The 24,415-nt window shown below is 48.7% G+C and overlaps 1 protein-coding gene across 4 annotated transcripts in view; it reads left to right on the forward strand.

Annotated features, from left to right (window-relative positions):
- Positions 1-24,415, forward strand: part of ZDHHC14 (zinc finger DHHC-type containing 14) — a 292,200-nt gene that overhangs the window by 108,891 nt on the left and 158,894 nt on the right. The window lies entirely within an intron of this gene.

A 24,415-nucleotide genomic window follows, 5' to 3' on the forward strand; every position in this document is an offset into this window, starting at 1 on the left:
CAGCTGGTGCTATTTATCGTTTGATGCTCTCAGCTACGTAACTGCATAACTGTCTCCCAGGGTGTTCTGAGGGACTCCTCTCTTGTGTAGGAGCCATTGTGTCATCACAGCCAGTGACGTCACTAAGTGCATCCTCCTAAGCCCGTCACGGGGTGATACTCAGCTGGTACTAGAGTACTCTTGCCGGGTCGAGCATCTCCTACCTTTATTATCTTCCGAAGCTGGCAAACTCTAGTTGACCAAGCTTCCCGTAAAATGAAAGCCCTGGACAGGATGACTGTGTGTATTCCTTCCAGCTGTGAGATTCGACCGTCCTGATTCTTGCTCCTCTTTCTGTGCATTTAGTTCTCCAAGTGAGATCTTGAACCATTTATATAAAATTTCCGTCTCATTTCAACAAGCACATAAAGAGTGCCTACGAAATGCTAGGAAAACTGGGGTCCAGGGGCAGGAGAGGCCATTGTGCTCTCAAGGAACACAGTACAGTGGAGGAGACAGGAACACAACCAGCCTCTGGGCCTGGAGGGAAACCCTTTCCAGAGGACGCGGTGCTGCCTGGGAATCTTGAAAGAGAAATACGATTGAACCGGGTAGAGAAGCAGGGCCAGATGGAATGGATGGATGAGGCTTGGGAAAGAGGATGTGGACTGGGGTGCTGCCCTTCCACGTCAGGGTGAGGTGACCTTGGGAGCATGGCAGGAGTAGGGCTGGGCGTCAGCGTGACGGTGTGCTGGTTACTGCGTGCCTCCGCTCAGCTAAACAGGCCAGGTGAACATCATTTTGCAAGTGAAGATGCTGAGACTTAGAAAGGTTGAGGAACTTCCAGAAGGACACAAACGTCATGGTTAAAAGAGCTGAATCTGAATTTGGGTCTTTGTGAGACCAAACCTCAACCCCTTTCCTGCAGGTGGGCATCTCTATGTCCCCCACCCCACCCCTCTGTCTCTGATGGGGGAAATCATCAGAGATGATGATAACCCCTCTTTGCCCCTGGCCCTGACTGCCCTGCTGGGAAGGTGGGTTTCACCCTGGATCTCAGAAAGACGTCAGGAAGGAGGATGGGGAACAACAGAGTAGAAAGGTTGGTGGGAAAGTGGCAGGTGATCTGGGTCGGCTGGCCCATCCTGCCAGAGTGGACTCCGTTCCAGCAGTGCTGGAGAGAGCACGGCTGAGTGGTGGGTGCTGAGTGGTGTTTAGGGTCCCACAGACCTGGTCTTCTGTCTCCCGCCCACCATCAGCCTTTCTTGTGACCTCGGACCTCAGTTTCTCTGCGAATCTGTGAGGGTGAACAAAAATCCAAAGGAAATAAAAAAATATTGATAATATCACCAGGTAGTTATTGAGCCTTTGCTGAGCATTATGCCAATTAATCCTCATAACAACCCTATGAGAGAGAAACGATGAGCATCCCCAGCGTATACTCGCTGACTTGCCCAAGACCACACAGTGTAAATGGTGGAGCTGGGATTAAACCCGGATGAGAACCTAGACAGCATATTAAAAAGCAGAGACATTACTTTGCCAACAAAAGTCCATCTAGTCAGAGCTATGGTTTTTCCAGTACTTATGTATGGATGTGAGAGTTGGACATAAAGAAAGCTGAGTGCCGAAGAATTGATGCTTTTGTACTGTGGTGTAGGAGCAGACTCCTGAGAGTCCCTTGGACTGCAAGGAGATCCAACCAGTCCATCCTAAAGATCGGTCCTGGGTGTTCGCTGGAAGGACTGATGTTGAAGCTGAAACTCCAATATTTTGGCCACCTGATATGAAGAGCTGACTCACTTGAAAAGACCCTGATGCTGGGAAAGATTGAGGGCAGAGGGAGAAGGGGACGACAGAGGATGAGGTGGTTGGATGGCATCACCGATTCAATGGACATGAGTTTGGGTAAACTCCAGGAGCTGGTGATGGACAGGGAGGCCTGGCGTGCTGCAGTCCATGGGGTCGCAAAGAGGTGGACACTGAGTGACTGAACTGAACTGAACTGAAAGCCTTTAACCTCCCTGACTACTGCCTTCTAGAAGCATGGGGTCTGGTGCATGGTTGAGAGTTAGAGCTTCTATCAGTATGATCCAAGTTGTTTATTATGATTCATTATTATTAGACAGAGATGGAGAACCAGGCAAAAGCTGAAGGGAGAGGGTGGAACCCAGGCTGGCAGCCTCATGACGGCCAGCCAGGGGCTTTCTCTTCCCCTGGGTCCCTCTCCCACCCCAGGCGGGCATGCTGGGGCAGCTTTCTCCCCCTCGCATCCAGGCCTCAGAGGCTCCCTCAGCCTTTCCTGTCCTTGCAGCTAGAAGATGCCCAGGGCTGGGAGCCACATGCTGGAGAAGCGTCCCCCTGCCTCCTGCTAGAAGTGGACGTATCAGAAGTGGGCTATCCCCACTCATAGCCCTCGTGGGGTCTGAGGCCCACACCACCGCTTCCTGGGGGAACCACCACTAGCCTCCCTGCCTTCCCCCCCGCCACCCTCTGGGCATCCCCAGCACACGGTTCCCTCTTCCTGGTCAGCCCTCACCTGGCCTTTGGCACCTGACTTGTATCTTCATTTCTGAGGAGAGGAATGTGAAGGAGGGTTTGGTTTGGAGCAAGTGTTTGCTGTGCTTCTTTCCTCCTCTGTGACCGGGGTTCAGGCCCAGGGAAACCTCTCTCTTGGAGCCCAGGGAGCCAGGCCGCTCCTTGACTTGGGCTCAGGCATTTCAGGGTGTTCTCTCTTGGCATCTTAAGTCCACTTCCCCTGTGCCCCCCACCCCAGCTCTGAATTGGGGGTATGTTCTAGGAGACGTTGTGGAACTCGTGTTTATTTAATAGGTGTGGTCATCTCATAAAGTCGAAAACTTGAATCTGCAACGCATGCCTGTTTTAGGGGTATTTATGACATGGGTTTGGGTGGACTCTAGCAGTTGGTGATGGACAGGGAGGGCTGGCGTGCTGCGGTTTGTGGGGTCGCAAAGAGTCGGACACGACTGAGCGACTGAACTGAACGAGCTTACGTGTCACATCCCAAGCAGTCACTTCTTCCGTTGCAGCGTGTAGCCTGGCTTTGCAGGGGAGAGCCACGTCTTCCTGGGCCCTCCTCCTGTGAAGGGCCCCGGGGTCACGCCATGTCACTGCAGCATTCACTACTGTGTAGCGGTTATCCATCTTCGGGTCGGTAGAGCGTAGCTGTCCGCAAGGCTGAGGGCCTGGTTAAGCATCTTGGCGTTTCTTTGCTTACGTGGGTTGTGCTTTAAGAATAGCACAGGTGTTGGCCTGGACAGACGTGGCTGCCAGGCCCAGGGCAGCCTCTCCCCTCCCAGGAGTTTGCATTCTGAGCAGCGGTCATGCCACCTATTTAATTTCCATAAATGAATGGAGCGTCTGTGTCTTGTGAGCTTGAGAAAGAGTTGTTACTCATTTTAATGGATTTGCAGGCTAACCTGACACTGTGCTGTGTTTGTTTACACTCGTCGCTTGATGGGGTTCGGTACAAGTCCATGGATGGGGGGTGGTGTTGGGGGGTGGCTGTCAGCTGAAGTCCGTCTCCTGAAGAGTAAAAGCAGCCTGCTCATTTGGTTCACACCTAATTCTGAAAATGGAGAGGGACTCTCAGGTTGCTCATTTTAGTTTTATTCTTGCTTTTCTCAAGGAAGACTGTTTAGAGTTAAAATTTTTTAGCAAATGAAAACATCGCTGGAGACTTAAATTGTCATGTTAACCTGATATACAGGCAAACTCATGTGTAGCTGCTTTTTTCATGAAAGTTGTCATACCTTAAAGGGAAAGTGTTAGTCGCTCAGTCATGTCCGACTCTTTGTGACCCCTTGGACTGTAGCCCGCCAGGCTCCTCTGTCCGTGGGGATTCTCCAGGCAAGAATACTGGAGTGGGTTGCCATGCCCTCCTCCAAGGGCTCTTCCCGACCCAGGTATTGAACCCGGGTCTCCTGCATTGCAGGCGGATTCTTTACCATCTGAGCTACCAGGGAATCACTGTAATACCCTAAAGTGTCACCAAAGAAAATCCCCTGACAGGGAATGTTAGTTTCTGAAATTTGCAAGAAAAAAATGGACAGATGTTTTTAAACACATTTTTTCAATTGTTTTCATTGAATGCTATAATAATGTAACATTATTTCATTTCTTAGACATCTTAAATTTTATTTTATTTGGTTGCATTGGGTCTTCGTTGGGGCACATGGGATCTAGTTCCCTGACCAGGGATCGAACCTGTGTCCCTTCATTGGAAGGCAGATTCTTAACCATTGAACCACCAGGAAGGTCCCTAGATGTTTTAAATATTAAAAAGCGTGTTGAGGGTAGAATGTAAATCTTGCCAAGCTATTCCGATGTTGGTGGCACCTAGATTTGGACATGGGGGTGGTGGTTATTCTTGGGGAAGGGGCTGGATTTGGTAGAACTAGAATCCAAAGCCCTGCCTGAGCTGCACCAGACCCAGGCCGGTACACGGGGGCAAGTCTGAAAATGCCCAGGATCAGGACAGAACACTCTGCCCTTTTAAGGCCACATGTATTTGAAAACAGTTTTTGCTCAGTCCTACGACATCCTTGGGAGGTGGTCAGAGTAGGTCCTCTGTTTCTGTGTGTGAATCTGCAGCTCAAAGTGGCCAGGTGGTTTTCTCAAACCTCCAAATCCGATCAGTTACAGGGCTTGGATGGGCCTGCGCTCTTACGTTCATTCCACAAAGGTTCATTGAGCATTTTGTGCGCCGAGACCTATGCCTGGAAAGAAGATGGGCCTGAGGAGCCTGGCTGTCTCAATGCCCTGCGAGCTTCCCTGATCCATGAGAAGGAGCTTTCACAACTTGGGCGTCTTCATACACTCAACTGAGATTTACTGACGGCTTCCTGGGGGCTTAATAGGAGTAAGACCCCCGTGACCCACTCCCCCATAGAGCTCACAGTCCGAAGAGAAACAGACTGAAGCAAGACAACACTTACTTGTTGTAAGGCTGTGAGAAGGAAGCTCACATGGCTCTGAGATCAAGATAAATATTTCAGGGTGGGATGGGGAGTGACCTCAGGTAATCGATAGGAAAGGCCTGCAGGAGGAGCTGGGGCCAGCAAGATGGTGACTGGGATGGCAACGTGGTTGGGGCTGGGGCCAGCGTGCAGAGCTCAGAATGTGGGATTTCCTGCTAGGGGATGGGAAGCCACTGTTTCTATGAGTGATAAGGTCAGAGGTGTTGCTTTGAAAGCTTGGTCTGGCTGTTGGGTGAGGAGCAGGTTGGGTGGGAAGAGGGCCAGAAGGGGACGTTACCAAGCTGCTGTAAACGTCAAGGGAGGGCTGACGCGGACCTGAACCTGAACGGGATGCTGGCAGGGAAGTGAGTGGATAGAAGAGGACAGATTGGGAGGTTGAACCTGTCTTCGGACTTCAGTGGGATGGATGGAAGTGAAAGAAAAGGAGGGATCTAGGGTGTCTCATAGGTTTCAAAACAGAGAAACAGAGCGGGTAGTTGTGCTGTTTACTGAAATGAGGAAGTTGGTGGAGGAGCAGAAAGAGATCATTTATGGGTGAAGTCGGGGGGAGATGAAGGTTTATGAGGGTCTCAGAAATTACTTTCCGTGTCTATAAGGACAGAGGTCACTGTGTACTCACGGTTTCCCAGTTCTGCTTTACATGCTTGAATTTGAATTAGGAAAATTACTTGGGTCCTTTTATCCACTTAATAAATGTAAAAAGTAATTAAACTTTTGTGTCTTCTCATCTGGATGCACAGCCCTGTTCAAGGCCCAGGGTCTGTGAGCAATCAAGAAGCAGCAGATGTGATCCTTGGCCTTAGAAAGCTTTTAATCTAATTAGAAAGGATACATGAAAACCAACAGGTAATTTCCACTTGTAATTACCTAGAAAGTTCTAAAGGCAACACGTGATCAAGTGCATGGTGTAGGACGGATTGGATTTAAAATGTTGAGAGAATATACACACACAGGAGAGTTTGGGACACATTCATTAAGTCAACTAGGGGGTCTTGGAGCAGTTGAGTCATGAATTGGACTTTGAAGGACATGTTGGCTGTTGCCTCGTATGGTGGACAAGGAAGTTAAGGCTCTTGGTGAGGTGTGTGGAAGGTTGGGGGAAGTGCCTGAATAAAGCCACAGAGGAGGGGAACAGCGATGAGAATGATAGTAATAACTATCAGTTAGTTCAGTTCAGTCGTGCCCGACTCTTTGTGACCCCATGGACTGCAGCACGCCAGGCCTCCCTGTCCATCACCAAATCCCAGAATTTACTCAAACTCATGTCCATTGAGTCAGTGATGCCATCCAACCATCTCATCCTCTGTCGTCCCCTTCTTCTCCCACCCTCAATCTTTCCCAGCATCAGGGTCTTTTCAAATGAGTCAGCTCTTCTCATCAGGTGGCCAAAGTATTGGAGTTTTAGCTTCAGCATCAGTCCTCCCAATGAATATTCAGGACTGATTTCCTTTAGGATGGACTGGTTGAATCTCCTTGCAGTCCAAGGGACTCTCAAGAGTCTTCTCCAACACCACAGTTCAAAAGCATCCATTCTTCAGCGCTCAGCTTTCTATAGTCCAACTCTCACATCCATACATGACCACTGGAAAAACCATAGCCTTGATAGTTAGTGAGTACCCTCAAATACCAAGCACTTTGGTGGGAGCTATACAATGATCTCACTTAAATCTTAAAGTAATGCTGCAACCTGTGTCCCTCTTTTACATATATGAAAAACAAGCCTTCAAGATATACATTGCATGGGGTTGTGTAATTGGTGATTTGTACAGCGAGGATTCTAGCCTTACTCCTTTGGGATTTCATTCCTTCCTGATGAGAAGAGGGGCCCATGGTGGGATGTGCAAGGAGGAGATTAATGTGGTACCCACGCACAAGGATGGGGCAGCAGGCCCATCACTGGGCTCCCTAAGAGCCAGTTGAGTTTGAAGTCAATTCATCGAGTAGTTCAAATACTCCTGGTTTCTAAAGCAGCACAATAAACCAAATAACCCCATGGCCAATACCATCCATATAGATAAAAGTGGTAAAAATACAGGCTGGATGATTGCACTGGTCATCGTAGAATGTCGAAACACTCTCAGGGAAGTTAAGGGCAAGACAAGGATGCTCCCTCGAGTGCTGTCACTTAACGCTCTCCTGGAAGAGACTGCCAATTCAATTAGATAAAGAAATAAAGGGTATAACCTAGGGGAAAGAAAGAGCAAAATTATCATTATTTGCCAAAGATGAAGAGAATGAAAACTCAAGAGAACCAAAGCAGTTAGAAATGATATAAGAGATACCTCAGATGGCTAGTTACAGACTTTTAAAAAATGCTCCCTTAATACATGACCAATGAAAAATATAAAAATCATTCAAAAATTTAACCCAATATCTTAGTAATTTATACCTAGGAAAAATATTAGTTCAGTACTTCTAGGGAAAAAAAGTATAAAACCCACTGAGGGATATAAATGCATATTTAAATTAATGAAGAATTATTTTAAGTATCTAGATAGAATGTTGAATATAGCAAAGATGTCAATTCTCCCCCGAAATTAATCTATACATTTTAAAGAATTCTAGTTGAATTACAGCATGATTTTGACTGCTCAGATGCTCAGTGGTGTCCAGCTCTTTGCGACCCCGTGGCCTATAGCCCTCCAGGGTCCTCTGTCCATGGGACTGATTCTTCTGGCATTAATACTGGAGTGAGTTGCCCTTTCCTCCTGCAGGGGATCTTCCTGACCCTGGGCTCGAGCCTCTTATGTCTCCTGCATTGACAAGCAGATTCTTTGCCTAGCGCAAGTGGATTCTAGCGCCACCAATGGTTAGGGGAGGATTTAAAAAGTAATTCTTGAGTTCATATGAAAGAAAGAAAAGCTATGAGTGTATGTGGAATGGTTCTGAAAAGTAAATAACGATGGATGGAGAATGTGGGCATTTTTTGTTTTAAAACAATTAAATTATTAATTTAATTCTAATTAAAGCTGTGTGTTTCTGCTTTCAGGAGCGTCAGAAAAGTGGCACAGAATAAGACCTAAGAATATGTAAGAATTTAATCTGTTATAAACTCAGATAGGTTTATGATAAACTTTACATCAGTTTGAGACAGATTAAAATTTTTTTAAAGAAATGAGATCATATATAAATGCAGTAGAAAATAGCAATGACTATTTATATAATATTGGGTCCAGGTAGTACAGTGGTAAAGAACTCACCTGCCAATGTAGGAGACATAGGAGACGCAGGTTCAATCCCTAGGCTGGAAGACCCCCTGGAGAAGGAAATGGCACTCTACTCCAGTACTCTTGCCTGGGAAATCTCATGGACAGAGGAGCCCGGCAGGCTATAGACCATAGGGTCGCAAAGAGTCAGACACGCAAGAATGTGAAGAAAGCAAGTACTCCGTGAAAGCCAGAAAAGTTTGGTAAATTTTACTACAGGGAGTTTAAAATTTCTGTAAAAACAAACCCTCTCAAGTTTAAGGACGACAAAGCTGGACAAGTATTTGCAAGATATTCGTTACACAAAAGACTAATATCCTGAGACCAATAAGACAAAAGCATTCACTTAGTAAGACCTGAGTTCGATCCCTGGGTTGGGAAGGTCCCCTGGAGGAGGGCATGGCACTCCACTCCAGTGTTCTTGCCTGGAGAATCCCAGGGACGGGGGAGCCTGGTGGGCTGCCGTCTCTGGGGTCACACAGAGTCGGACACAACTGAAGTGACTTAGCAGCAGCAGCAGAATCCCATCGACAGAGGAGCCTGGCAGGCTAGAGTCCATGGGGTCTTAAAGAGTCAGACACGACTGCGCGACTAAGCACAGTGCAGCAGCAAGAAAACAGGTAAGTGTGACTATGCACAGGCCGGTGCACACACAAAAGAAACACAAATGGCTAACAAACATGAGAGAAAGGGACTCACCCCTTTAGTAATCAAAGAAATGAAAAGCAGAGTGCATCTTTCACAGTAAAGTAAGTAAAGTTGCTCAGTCGTGTCCGACTCTTTGCGACCCCATGGACACCAGGCTCCTCTGTCCATGGGATTTTCTAGGCAAGAGTACTGGAGTGAGTTGCCTTTTCCTTCTCCAGGGAACTTCCTGACCCAGGGATCGAACCTAGGTCTACCTGCATTGTAGACAGACGCTTTCCTGTCTAAGCCACCAGGGAAGTCATCTTTCACAGGTGGCCCTGTAATGGCAACCACAGGGGACAGGTGGGGGCACGGGTGCTGTCCTGGGTAGATTCACTGTGCAGCTGTTTTGGTGAGCATGCAGCAATGTCTATCAACAGGTAAAAGAAACAGACAGATATCCTTGACCCTGATGTCCCATTCTAGGGATTTATCCCAAGAAAATTCTTTAATTCAGGTAAGCATGAGATATGGATGAGGCTTTTCACTGAAGTATTATTTATACCCCTATTGTTTATAATAGTGAAAGTGAAAGTCGCTCAGTTGTATCCGACTCTTTGCAACCCCATGGACTATACAGTCCATGGAATTCTCCAGGCCAGAATACTGGAGTGGGTAGCCTTTCCCTTCTCTAGGGGATCTTCCCAACCCAGGGATGGAACCCAGGTCTGCACTGCAGGCAGATTCTTTACCAACGAGCCACAAGGGAAGCAATGTCTGTAATAGAAATGCCCAAACATTCTGAACGCCTGGCCAGCACTGAAAGCATCAGTTCCTTAGCAGCACAGACAGCGTGGCCCCCTTCTTGGTCTCATCCACTGTTCTCACCGTGTCTGCCTGGTTCCTGCAGGGCTCTGCCCACCTGCCCTCCTGTCCTTAGCCTCCAGCACAGATCCTGCGTGCTTCAGTGCACTGTAATGTCACCCCGCTTTTGCCAGATCCTTCAGGGCCCCCGGAGTGTAGCCTACTTCCCTGAAGCCATGTCCATGCTGCTGGCCTGCCAGGGCTGATTCTCCTCTCTCCCACCTGAACCCCCTCCCTGCCATCCACCTCCCCAGAACCTGCCCTGAACCTGGGAAAGGGGGGCCCATGCCCTACTTCCGTAAGGTCTTTCACCACTTCCTGCCTGAACCTGCCTTGTGAAGAGATTGATAGAGTGGCAGAAGCCAGGGATGTGTGAGGTCAGTAGGTCCATGAGTGGTCAGAGCTGGGGGCAGCGCGGGCGGAAGGAGAAGTAGAGCAATGGGGAGCCGGGGAGGGGGCGGGGCCCTCTGAGGGCATGTCCTGAGGGTCCAGGGGCCGTGGCCACAGCTGTGGTCCTGATGAGGGGCCGCCTCCCTCTCTGCACGTCATCAGCAGGCCACACCCCCACCTGCCACCTCGGGCTACACGGCCACCCTCAGGGGTGTGTGCCCGCCTGCAGCGGGTGGGGGGACAGGTGCGAGGAGGCCCCATCACTTTCTCTTCTGGTTGGGGTTTTCCCTGTTGCTGGAGCTAGAGCTCACACTTGGGGCTTTTTTCTGTGTTCTTCTCAGAGTCAGGGCAGGAGCCACAATTGCCCTTCGCTTCTGTCGCCCCAGCACCTGGCGCACCACCTTGCGTGCCGTGCGTGCCAAGTCTTGCCCGACTCTTTGTAGCCCCTAGACTGTAGCCCGCCAGGCTCCTCTGTCTATGGGATTCTCCAGGCAAGGATACTGGGGTGGGTTGCCATTTCCTCCTCCAGGGGATCTTCCCGACCCAGGGATCGAACCCACGTCTCTTATGTCTCCTGCAGTGGCAGGGGGGTTCTATACCACTACTGCCAAAGGGGAGCCCTTGCAGGTAGTGGGTACTCAATCAATATTTATGGAGTGATTGATCAGTCTAGGTCAGTGTCCCTGGAAACGGAAAGAAAGGAGAGGATGGTAAGGCTTTATAAATGGAAAAACCGTGGGACTTGATGACTGCATTTACTTTTTTAAACCGACTTCTGTGAATGAGCGGGATGTGAATTTCTGTATTAAAATATAATTTGCTTAACTCAGAAATCGAAGGCGCAAAGCAGCCATTTGGGTGGAGAGTCCCCAGTCCTCGGGCCCCTCCATCTGGCTCGAGTCTAAAACCAGGCAGGCGCTTTATTGACAGGTGGCCTTGGCTGTCACCCTTCCTGACAGCTCTGGCTCCACAAACCCACAAATGAAAGGGGATTGGAATGGACGTGGGCTCGGAGGAAAGCGGCTGTAATGATTGCATCTGTAAGTGGCAAGCGCCTCCATTGTAATCCTGTAATCATTATTTTGATTATCGCATTAGCCCTCGTGCTGATTTGCCATTTTCAGAAGCACTCAGAGCTCACCCACTTCACCAACTGCATGGGCCCCCCCAGTTTCTATCACAGGGATTGGCTCACAGAAGCCAAGCTACCCCTCCCTGCTAGCACCATCTTCCCCGTAACTGTAATAGCAACCGCCGGCTGTGACAGCTCTGCATTGAGCGTCTCCTCATTTATTCCAGGCAGCAGCCTTCCAGGCAGGCTCCACTTCACAGGGGAAGAAAGCCAGTCCCTCACTTATCTCTTCTCCCAGCACCATAGTCTAAAACCACCAGCACCTCCTTCTTACATACAGGTCTCCCCACCTCCACTCTGGAGCCAGGTGAGTCCTTCCATAGTCACACCCCCTCTGTCACCTCTCTGCTCAGAACTAGCGCGAGTGGCTCCGTCATGGCAAGTACTGGGTCCCATCTGGATAGCTCCTCTGATTCATCCTGCCTCCCACTGCCCTCCCTCTTGAGTTCCAGCCACCCTTGTTGTTATTCAATTGCTCAGTTGTATCCAACTCTTGGCGACCCCATGGACTGCAGCATACCGGGCTTCCCTGTCCTTCACTATCTCCCACGGTTTGCTCAAACTCATGTCTACTAAGTCGGTGACACCATCCAACTGTCTCATCCTCTGTTACTCCCTTCTACTCTTGCCCTCAGTCTTTCCCAGAATCAGGCGCTTTTCCAGTGAGTCATCTCTTCGCATCAGGTTGCCAAAGATTTGGAGCTTCAGCTTCAGCATCAGTCCTTCCAGTGAATATTCACAGCTGATTTCCTTTAGGATTGACTGGTTTGATCTCCTTGCTGTCCAAAGGACTCTCAAGAGTCTTCTCCAACACTACAGTTCAAAAGCAAGAATTTTTCAGCGCTAAGCTTTCTTTATGGTCCAACTCTCACATCCATACATGACTACTGGAAAAACCATAGCTTTAACTATACAGACGTTTGTCAGCAAAAGTGATATCTCTGCTTTTTAATATGCTATCTAGGTTTGTCATAGCTTTTCTTCCAAGGAGCAAGCATTTTTTAATTTCGTGGCTGAAGTCACAGTCTGCAGTGATCTTGGAGTCACCAAAAATAAAGTTTGTCACTGTTGCCATTTTTGCCCCATCTATTTGCCATGAGGTGATGGGACCAGATGCCGTGATCTCAAGTTTTTTCAATGTTGAGTTTTAAGCCAGCTTTTTCACTGTCCAGCCACCCTGCCTGTCTCTTATTCCAGAAACCTTGGTGCTGCTCCCCACCCTGGGGTTCCAACTGCCTGTACGCCTGTTCCCTGCCCTGTCCCCAGCCCACCCTTCCCAGGGAGGCACAGCCAGTTCTGAAATGGTGGTGGTGGTGGGATGAGCCTTGAGGGCACACTCTGCTCTCGTGTGCCTTGGGCTGATGCATGGAGGGAAGTGCTGTTCTTCGCCCGTTTAAGTCCTGTGGTAACTGTGACATGTCAGTCCCTGCTCTAGCAGCTGGGAATGTCACTGTGACCCCAGTGAAGACCTTCTCGTGGACCTTACAGCCTAGGACAACTGAGAAATAAATTCAGGACAGGACAGGCAGGTTCTGAGAGCGAAAGAACATTAAGCAGGAGAGGTGCGATCAAGCAGGGGGTCAGGAGAGGGGCATTTCAGCCAAGATGGCCTTGAGAAGGCCTGGAGGAGGCCTTGCATAGGGGCCCCTGTGGAATGAGGGGGGCGAGGCAAACAGCCAAGGCCTGCCTTGCTCTTGGAGTGGTGAGAAGGTAGAAGGGGGCAATGAAAGGACACAGGACATGATGACAGGATAGCGTCCTGGGGCTCAGAGTGGGTTTATTCTGAGTGGGATGGGAAGCCAATGGAGGGTTTTAAGCAGAGGAGTTGCCACGTAGGTTTTAAAGTTTCCCCTGGCCCTTGCAAGGGCAGAGGCAGGGAGACTATGGAGGTGCTCCTGCAATGGTCCAGGCAAAGATGGTGGAGCTCGGACAAGGCCCCTTTGGGGGACACGGTCCCATGTGAGATGTGGCTTGAGGTGGAGCCACAGGCTTTGCTGAGGGATTGGATGTGGGTGTGAAAGGAGTCAAGGACGGGAGTGACTCCAGATCACTGATGATTCGATGGGGCATTTACTCGGGGCCTTTCCTTGTGATCTTTCACCTGTGAAACGCGCCTCCTCAGAGAAGATGCTCAGCCGTATGCCTCCAGTCTGGGTCCCTCCCTTGGTTTCACACTGAAAAAAGACCCCTTTCCTCAGGCCCTTAGCTCATCTGTTAATTAGTGTGACAGCTCTGCTGAGTCTCTGCAAAGCCAGTGGAGCTGCCGCCTGCTGCCCCCACCCACCCCTTCCTTGCTCCTTCCCCCTCTTCTCCACACTGCTCCCTCCCACATCCTCTCCCCCTTCCTCCCATCCCACTCCTCCCCCTCCTCTCCTCTTTCTCCTTTTTTTAATATTTATTTTTTAAATTGATTGGTGATTGCTTTCCAATATTGGTTTGACTTTTGTCACACATCAACATGAATTAACCATAATGTACATGTCCCCTCCCTCTTGAATCTCCCTCCCACCTCCCACTCTTTCCCACCCCTCAAGGTTGTTACAGAGCCCCAGTCTGAGTTCCCTGAGTCATAGAGCAAATTCCCATTGGCAATGTATTTACATCAGTTCAGTCGCTCAGTCGTGTCCAACTCTTTGCGACCCCATGGACTGCAGCACGCCAGGCCTCCCTGTCCATCACCAACTCCTGGAGTTTACTCAAACTCACGTCCATCAACTCGGTGATGCCATCCAACCATCTCATCTCTGTCGTCCCCTTCTCCTCCCTCCTTCAATCTTTCCCAGCATCAGGGGCTTTTCCAGTGGATCAGCTCTTCACATCAGGTGGCCAAAGGATTGAAGCTTCAGCTTCAGCATCAGTCCTTCCAATGAATATTCAGGACTGATTTCCTTTAGGATAGACTGGTTGGATCTCCTTGCAGTCCAAGGGACTCTCGAGTCTTCTCCAACACTACAGTTCAAAAGCATGAATTCTTTGGCACTCAGCTTTCTTTATGGTCCAACTCTCACATCCACACATGACCATTGGAAAAATCAAAACTTTGACTATACGGCCCTTTGTTGGCAAAGTACTGTCTCTGCTTTTTAGTATGCTGTTGGTCATAGCTTTCCTTCCAAGGAGTAAGCATCTTTTAATCTCATGGCTGCAGTCACCATCTGCAGTGATTTTGGAGCCCAAGAAAATAAAGTCTGTCACTGTTTTCATTGTTTCCCCATCTACTTGCCATGAAGTGATGGGACCAGATGCCAAGATCTTAATTTTTTGAATGTTGAGTTTTACTCAACAGCTTTTTCACTCTCCTCTTTCACTTTCATCAAGAGGCTTTTTAGTTCCTCTTCACATTCTGCCGTAAGGGTGGTATCATCTGCATATCTGAGGTTATTGATATTTCTCCCAGAAATCTTGATTCCAGCTTGTGTTTCATCTGGCCCAGCATTTTGCATGATGTACTCTACATATAAGTTAAATAAGCAGGTATATGCGTCCGCGCTAGCCTATCCTTTCCTCCCACCCCTCCCTCTTCTCCCCCGCCCTGGTCCATAGGTCCTTCTCTGTGTCTGCGTCTCCACTGCTGCCCTGCTAACACACTCGTCAGTGCTATCCTTCTAGATTCCGTGTATATGGTTAACTTGCTCTCTTCCTCCTTCTCCTCTCCCTCTCCTCCCCCTTCACCCCTCCTCTCTCCCTCCAACTCCCCCATCCCCTTCCTCCACCCCACCCCATCCCTCCTCCTTGGCCCCCTTCCCCCTCAGCACCTGGCTTTATATATCTGGAGCCTGGCACAGGGTTTGGTACATAGTAGGCTTGCAACAAATGCTTGACTGAATGAATAGATGAAAGGGGCTTAGAGAGGTTCCGAAATTGCCCACGTCACGTCGGTGGTGAGCGTCCTTTGACACCACTGTTCTCCCCAAGGAGCTCTTCTCCCTACCTCACGTGCCCTCCGTGGCTGCAGGGGCAGCATCGGCAGTGATATTTCCAAACGGACGGGTGAGAGCTGGCCTCTGCTGGTTGCTTTGGATCCTCTCGCCAATGTGAGCACCTGTTCTCTGTCCGCCTCTCCTCTCCTCTCCCTCCCTCCCTCCCTTCTGGCTCCCCCCACCCTCAAGTGTTACCTTCTGGAGCACCTAATGACCCCTCTGGATGGGTCTGTTTGTTGTCGTATGTCACCCTGTGATGTGTGGCTTTTCCCTTGGTTGAGGAAATATGCCAAATGGGCCCTGTGTCCCACCGGGGTTGCAACCTGACTTAGACCCTCCAGCCGTGTTTGGGTTTCGGACACACTCTCGGAAACTTCTGTCCCCTTTGCTCCGTTCTCTCTGAGCAGCCACCACGTCGGGGACAGAAGGTGGTCTTCTGAGGCCTCGGTGCAGTGGCGTCTCCTCTTTCCCCTCCTCCAGTGACCCCCTGGGGGAAATAGAAGCCACTGTCCATGAGGGTCCTGTGGAAGGTGGTGGGGCTCAGGGTCAGGTTACAGCCCCACGAGAGACAGGGAAACGGGCAGGCCCTGGGGTGAGGACCAGTGTGATGCTGAGTAACTGCATCTGCCTCCGACCAGGGGCCCCGTGGGGCCTGCTCAGGTCAAGAGAGAAAGGAATTCGGGCCCGAGAGCCTGGAGTGCGGTCCTACAGCGGCCACCGGGACGCACAGAGGAGGGAGCTTTGTCCCCTTAGTGACACCTTCCGCTCCTGCAGCTGATGGATTCAGAACTCCCTGCAGCGTGCCGATCTGATGTGTTTTCTGGGGAGAATAAGGAAAACGGAAAGCGAAGTCGTTCAGTCATGTCTGACTCTTTGCCACCCCACGGACTGTAGCCTACCAGGCTCCTCTGTCCGTGGGATTTTCCAGGCAGGAATACTGGAGTGGGTTGCCATTTCCTTCTCCAGGGGATCTTCCCGACCCAGGGATCGAACCCTGGCAGACGCTTTACCGTCTGAGCCACCAGGGAAGCCCCCCTGGGGAGAATAGTCACCCATATAAAAGCCCTTCCTGCATGGACTGGCTGCTGTGAGAGAAAGGTTGAGCTTGGATGTGACCCTGGGGCCCGGGGCACCCCCAGGAGAAGTTCTGAGCCAGCACAACTCTGGAGACTCGTGGGGTTCTGCCAGGGAGCTTCTTGTCCTGCTCAGTGATGCTGTGCTGGGGATCCTGGGAGTTTGGGGTGCAGAAGCCTCTCCTGGGAGGTGGCCCCTCGGTGTCCGCAGGTCTGGGCAATGGGCTGGCAACGGTAAGATGCCTAGACCTGAGCCTTCAGAAGCTGTCCCGCCCCTAGGCGACTTCCTCGGCTCCTCCTATTCAAGTGCAGCCCCGTTCTATATCTTCAAACCGCGGCAGCAGCACACTTAGGTATCAAAGCATCAGTGCCTGAGAAAGAGCAGAACCAGGCAGTGTATTTTCACCTGGTCCTGCGTGCCCTTGTTTGTGAAGCTGTGTGGTCTACACCAGAACCCAGCAGGTGCTGACTCTTCAGAGGCTGTGGACATTCCCCAGTTGCTCAGCTGTAACACAAGTCAATTGGGCCTCATCACTTCTAAGGTACTTTTGCGTGTGTATGCTAAGTCGTTTCAGTCGTGTCCGACTTAGGGACTCCATGGACTGTAGCCCACCAGGCTCCTCTGTCCCCAGGATTCTCCAGGCAAGAATACTGGAGTGGGTTGCTGTGCCCTCCTCCAGGGGATCTTCCCGACCCAGGGATCGAACCCACATCTCTTAGACCCCTGCATTTACAGGCAAATTCTTTACCATTAGTGCTCCCTGCGAAGGAACTTTATAAAGTCCCTTAATTTTGAAGGGCCAGAGACTATGAGTGGTCACCCTCATGCTCTCTGTGAAGTGCTGGGCTCTGCCTACCAACTGTTGCCCAGAAGGCAGGAGACACAAAGTCCCAGGATGTCTGTCCCTTCCCTGGCCTCTCCTGAGCCCTCTCCGCCGGCCACCCTCTGGCCCCACCCTCCTTGGAGGCTCTGCAGGCCTCTGTGCAGACATCCGATGGCAGTGACGACAATAATATCCATCCTCTATGAATCTTTCAATCCAGAGGGACAGGCAGGGCATTTGTTATTATTTCCATTTGAAAGATGATGACATGAAATTGAGAGAGGGCAGCCAGGATACAACACGTGGACTTTAATCCCAGGCTTCTGAAGTTCTTCCCAAATCCATGCAAGAGGCCTGCTACTGGAGGCAGATCTTTATAAAGAGGAACCTAACTTATTTTCCTTGTAGATCTCAGCCCCTTTGGGAACACTGATTCCTGTAAAATCTCTCATTGCAATGCAGTTTGCTTTGTTTCATTAAGGAAGTTCAAAAGGAAATAACTTTTTTAAAAAATCCAATAAATTTGAAGAGAGAGAATGTTGAATTGCATTTTGTCGGCTGTAGGGCCTCAAATATATTTCATTTCCTGAATGCACAATCTCAAATGTGTTTTATATTCTGACTACATATCCTGCTTTTAAATAATAACCAGGGACAGCCAAACCAATAGGCAAGTGGTAATATGCTCATTGACAACTTGAAATGTTCTTCCTGCCCACAAAAAGACTGTGTTTTCCTATTTCATGTTTCCCTAGAAATAACATAAATTGGAACTGGTATCTCAGCTTTTCTCTCTAGTTATATTACATGATTAAATAAGGCTAGGGCCTCCTAGAAGGCCTCTTCAGCTTTGTTTTTCTTTCCTTTGAAAAATGGATGTGGGAGGGATTTCCCTGGTGGTCCAGTGGCTAAGACTCTGCCTGCCAATTTAGGAGGTCTGGGTTCGACCCCTGGTCAGGGAACTAGATCCCACATGCTGCAACTAAAAAGAGTTTGCTTGCAACTAAAAAGTAGTTTGCTGCAACTAAAAGAGTCAGTAAACTGAAGTTTACTTCAGTTCAGTTCAGTCACTCAGTCGTGTCCGACTCTTTGCCACCCCATGAACTGCAGCACGCCAGGCCTCCCTGTCCATCACCAACTCCTAGAGTTCACTCAGACTCACGTCCATCGAGTCGGTGATGCCATCCAGCCATCTCATCCTCTGTCGTCCCCTTCTCCTCCTGCCCCCAATCCCTCCCAGCATCAGAGTCTTTTCCAATGAGTCAACTCTTCGCATGAGGTGGCCAAAGTACTGGAGTTTCAGCTTTAGTATCATTCCTTCCAAAGAACACCTAGGGCTGATCTCCTTTAGTGCAGCCAAGTAAACTAACTTTAAAAAATGCTTGTGGGAAAAGTGTACCCCACAGAGATTGAAAGTTTTTGCAACCCCCCACCACCACCCTGTGCAAACTTCCATTTGTAGATTTCTTGCCAAACACCAATGAGATGCAGTCTTATATATTTTACAGTATTTAAATAGCTCTAATTTTGTTGTCATAAGTAACTATGATTTTTTTTTCTAAAATTGGAATACAATAGATGTTTTTTCCTGTTTCATTTTCTTAACAGATGTTCATGATGCGTGAGCACTGAGGTGTTTGGAGAAGGAGGCGTAGTGGAGGTGCCCTTTGGGGGATGCAGGATTTTAGCAGGAGAAAGAGGCAGGAAAGAATGGCATTAATAAAGGTATAGGAGGACAGTGCAGGCATTTTGGGGAAATGTTGAAGAGTCTGGGTTAATGATTGTAGCTTAGTTATAGGGCATAATCCTGGAAAGCAGGTTGGGGTATAAGGGAAGCCAAGGTGTCTGTGCTCTCCCCAACAGCAGGGAGCAGTTGGAGGTGTTAGAATAATATTCGTGTGCACACTCAGTCTTGTTGACTCTTTGCAACCCCATGGACTGTAGCCTGCCATGCTCCTCTGTCCATGGAGTTTTCCAGGCAAGAATACTGGAGTCAGTTGCCATGCCCTCCTCCAGAGGATCTTCCCAACTCAGGAATCAAACCTGAGTCTCCTATGTCTCCTGCATTGGCAGATGGATTCTTTACTACTGAGCCACCTGGGAATCCCAATAGGGGAATAACATCCAGCGTGTGTGTTGCTCCAAAGCCTGAACCTTGCCCAGGCCATGAGTTCTCTGCTGCCTGGAGCAGCCCTGAGGGAGAGGGAGAGGGGCTGTGGGACTCGGCTGACCCAGCTAGCAGGGGCTGCCGAGCTTCAGCAACGAGGAGTGTGGTTGAGAAGAGATGAGATGAGGGAGGGGAAATGTGGGCAAGGAGAGGGTGGGACGGTCGGTGAGCAGCAGGGCTGCAAGGTCGGGGGAGCAGGGAGGACACTGCAAGGCACAGGCCTGGTCCAGCACGCAGACTCGAGGCTGTAGATGTCAACAGTGTGTTCACTAACCCACGGGCCTCCTAGGATAGGGGCCACCTTCAGGCCGCTGGCCCCTGCTCCCACGCTTGCCCACAGGGGCACTGGGCTCCCAGTGTTGCATCCAGCTCGCTTCTGATTCAATGCTTGGTGCCTCTGCAGGGGGGTGATGCAGGCAGGGTGGAGGTTCTGGTGGGGGTGGGTGGACAGGGAGCACCTCCCAGGGTGCTGGCCTCTAGCACCATCGTCCTTATGTTGTGTCTCAGTCTGATCAGGCTGCTATAGCAAAAATATTGTTGAATGTGTTAGTCGCTCAGTCGTGTCCGACCCTTTGTAACCCCATGGACTGTATGTAGCCTGCCAGATTCCTCTGTCTATGGAATTCTCCAGGCAAGAATTCTGGAGTAGGTTGCCATTCCCTTCCCCAGGGGATCTTCCTGACCCAGGGGTGAAACCTGGGTCTCCCGCATTGCAGGCAGATTCTTTACCGTCTGAGCCGTACCGTAGAATGGTAACTTAGATACAGAAATCTATTGCTTACAGTTCTGAAGGCTAAGTAACGCAAGATCAAGGCTCCAGCAGATTTGGTGTCTGGCCAGCATCCGCTTCCTGGTTCTTTTTGCTCTGACCTCACACAGCAAAAGAGGTGAGAGCTGTCTGGATTCTCTTTTATAAGGGCACTGACCCCATTTGTGAGGGCTCCATCCTCATGACTTAATCACCTCCCAAAGGAACGACCGCCAGATACCATCACACTGGGGTTTAGGTTTCAACACATGAACTTTGAGGGCAGATATACATGAAGTCTATAGCATGTTAGGTGGTGGATGGGCTTATGGATTGCTAAACTAGATAAGCTTTTCTGAAAACAGTGTTCTATAATTTTAAAGCAGTGTTTTCACTAGGGGAAAAAAAAAACCCAAAGGCGGTTTCAACACAAAACACAAACAAAGAAGCCTGAATCCTTGCTATTCATTATGCACCATGTACTCAAAAATGCATCTAATGATGATGAGTTAGACTTCTACATATTCTCATCCTAAAGCTCAAAATACATCTTGAATTAAATTTAAAATGCTTGAGTTCTCCATAGTCATTTTTGTAGACATGCTTGCAGGGAGTCAACATTTTGTGTATCGCTGCTGTGTGTGTGTAACTCTGAAATGTCCTCAGACAAGTATAAGCTAATGTTTCTTTCCACTGTTATTCTTACGGGATCAGAGAATCTTTAAAAATGTTTTTCTCAGGGTGAGCTCTAAGTCTGCGTTATTGTTATAAACATTCTGTAGTAACCCACTAGTGTTTACACGGTTTCATTTTTATTTGAGTGTGGCAGGTGGGTGTGCAATAGGTGTTTACTGAACATCTTAATATGAGATTTGCTTTAAGAACAAACTGCATTTATCAACATTATTCAGCAAACTTGTGTGAACTCAAACTACACTAACATTCTTTTTATTTAACGTCTATAACATTCTTATGTCCTTTGAGAAGACAAAACAAGTTTGGGCTTTCATCTTGCCTTCTTTTTTTCTCTCTCTTTACTCTCTCAGTACAACATAAAAGAATGAAATGCCTGATGGCTTCTCACCAGTCAGGCAGCGTGTGGGTGGAGGGTGTTTTAAACATTCCCACTCATGACAGAGTGCCTGTGAGAGGGAAGAAAATGCACGGATCACCATGATGCTTATTGAATTGGAGCTGGTGAAGCCAGGAGGGGCTGCGACAAACACTTCTACCAGCCCAAAGACAAGGCCACATCGAAAAGCGCCTGTGGTCTTCTTGCTCCCAAAGCCCCTCTCTGTGTCTCCATTCTATCAAGTCTGTACCTTTCATGGGGCGTCCCTGGTGGCTTAGTGGTAGAGAATCCACCTGCCAATGCAGGCGATGTGGGTTCAATGCCTGCGATGGGAAGATCCCCTGGAGAAGGAAATGGCTTCCCATTCCAGTATTCTTGTCTGGGAAATTGCATGGACAGAGGAGCCTGGCAGGCTACAGTCCATGAGGCTGCAAAAGAGTCAGACGCAACTTAGTGACTTAACGACAATAGCTGCTTCACAAACTTGTGTTAGTTTCTGCTGCACAGCAAAATGGATCAGCCATAAACATACGCACATCCCCTCCCTTTTGGACTGTTTCCTGTGCGATACAGTATGTTCTCATTAGTATCTATTTTGCATATAGTATCAATAGTATATATCCATAGGTCAGTCCCAATCTCCCAAGTCCTCCCACCCCAGATAATACAATTCTGATGTTTTAAGTCACCTGGGTTGATGTACTTCCTTATGGCAGCCCTAGGAAATGAATACACATGCCAACTTGCACAAGCCTTCAAAGGGCTTCCTTTGACACAGATCACAGACACCAGACTCATTATCCACTTTATCTGCCCTTCTTGTGAACACAGTGACATAAAATGTTTTGTGGGTATAGAGGTAGGGCGGTCTAGCCAAGCAGAAACCCATGGTTATTCTCCCTGCTGTGGGTAGGCTGGTAAGTGGAGAACAGTTGCTGGGAGCCTGCCGCCATAAGAGAGACCAGACACCAGGGGCCTTGGAGGGTCAGGGTCAGGCCAAGTAGGCATGGAAAGAAGCCAGAGTCTGCTCAGAAGAGACTTGGAGAGAGAAGGAGTTATTGTTTAGTCACTAAGTCATGTCCGACTCTTTGTGATCTTATGGACTGTAGCTCGCCAGGCTCCTCTGTCTATGGGATTTCCCAGGCAAGAGTACTCGAGTGGGTTGCCATTTCCTTCTCCAGGGGATCTTCCCGGCCCAGGGATCTAACCTGTGTTTCCTGCATTGCAGGCGGTTTCTTTACTGCTGAGTCATCACAGAAGCCCATTAAGAAGGAGACAGAGGGCAAAATACAGAATAACTTCATGACTTTGAACTTCAAGACTCTCTGGCTTTGAAAAATGATTCCTGGCTCTGGAGAGGGAGTATGATGACAGTAATGAGAAAAGTGTTTCATTTTAGGAACAATTGTGAGTTCTGTTGCCAACGTCATTAACTTCAGGAATTGGAAAGTGTGGAGTTCTTAGGTCTCCGGAAGTTCAGTAGTTGTAGAGAGCCTGAAAGGTGTGGATTTGAGAAGTTGATGGGATTTAGGCATTCACGGATTATGAATGAGTTTTTACCGCCCTGTGAGGATTCCCCGAAAAATATCTATGAATAGACTAACTGATGATGGGTCTGTTTCCACTCCCTCACGTGTGGTATGGTCAGCATTATGGGCATAATTCACATTGTGCACGGGAATCCCAGGAGGGAGAAGTCAGAGGATTAGGTTGGGTCTGTTTCCACTCCCTCACGTGTGGTATGGTCAGCATTATGGGCATAATTCACATTGTGCACGGGAATCCCAGGAGGGAGAAGTCAGAGGATTAGGTTCCAGTGGGCCCAGGGAAGCCTCCATCACATTTACAGGAGTTCTTGAATTTGAGGATTTGACCATTTGAGATTTGCGAGGCTCTCCTGATAGCACTGCCAGAAGGCCTCAGCCAAAGACAAGCAGAGTCTGTGAGCATGTGGCTCATGAATTATGGGATCAGAGAGTCAGTGCCAGCTTTCATTTCCCGAATGTTCCCCCTCATTTGGGCAGATGAGGAATCTGTGTCTTGGTGTCTTGCCGCCAGTTATACCGGTGATAGTGAGTCACAATCAGAATCCAGTTTTTATGGTTCTTTCCACCGTCCCAGTGAACAAACGTTTTAAAGTAATTGCCACGTGGCCAGTACTGGGAGACATACTTTCTTGTTTTCCTAACCTAGAACCTCATCCAAGGGACAAAGCCAGTCTCCCAGAGTTTGTGTGGTGAAGACAAACTCAACAGCAGCTCAATAGAAGGCAAGTGACCCTTTACACCAGAAAACTCAGGAAGCTTGCCTATTTCCTATCTATATCCTGGAATCATAATATTTGTCTTGTGTCCCGAGCTAGTGATATGAGAAAGCTTTGAGAGCTATAAAATGCACTGCTGTTGGAGAAGTATTATTAGCAATGAATGTTCAGAGAAGTGAGGAATTGGTGTAGACTTGAAGAGGCGGGCTGAATGCAGCGTTGGTAATGGGTAGTTTTGACAGAAGACATCTGGGACTGAGGCGGGTGCCAAGGATGAAAGACCACGAGCAGAGTCAGAAAAGTGTGAACTGGGGAGTATTTGGATCAGTTCATCAGTCTGACTGGGATGGGGAGTCACCATGCCTCTTTCAGCCAGTAGTTGAGGTCAAGTTTAAGTCAAAGCCACTTGAGGGACTTGAGGCGGAAAAGCACCATTATAGATATCACCATTGCACAGATGATTATTTTTTATTTGTGCAAGGTCTTTAAGGCACATTATCTCTGGAATCTCTTAACAAATGTCTGCCCCGCTGAGCATGGAGAAAAAATACATTACTGAAACAGATGTTAGCACTTTATCCATCCTCATTCTTGTCCTCCTCTGTTTATTTCTTTTACATGTATAAAACATCAAAATAAAAAGTAGAAAATTCAAATAAAGGTGGTAGTATATGCAAAAAACAGTGCCAAAACATCTGTAATTTAAACCTAGGATTTTATTAATAGATTAAAGGTACCCATCGCTTTTATCCGTGTTTACTTTGAGTTGACTTCAATGGCTATTAGGCAGGGACAGCTGGCCGGGTAGGTTTTGACCCCATCCGCTCAATGTTAATTCGATTCGCATGGGTTCTTAACTGCTTTGCTAAAATGGAACTGTGTATGACTCTGTTTTTGTCTGTGGCTAGATGATGTATTCAGTTCTGAAAACTTGAAGAAAAAAAACAAAACAGAAAATGCTGACAACCTGCCCAGTTTTAATCCCGTTTGCCCTCCTGCTCCTCATTAAAAAAAAAAAGCTCTTGCAGCTAAACTTTCCCTGGGGATCAAAAACACTTGGTGTGTGGGCACTGCTACGGGATCCTTGGCCAAAGAGCATTTAGTCAGTCAGGGCTGAGCTCTCCAGAGGCTTGGGTTACTGATAGGGTCT

The sequence above is a fragment of the Capra hircus genome, chromosome 9, assembly GCF_001704415.2.
Source record: "Capra hircus breed San Clemente chromosome 9, ASM170441v1, whole genome shotgun sequence".
In the NCBI taxonomy this organism is placed as follows: Eukaryota; Metazoa; Chordata; class Mammalia; order Artiodactyla; family Bovidae; genus Capra; species Capra hircus.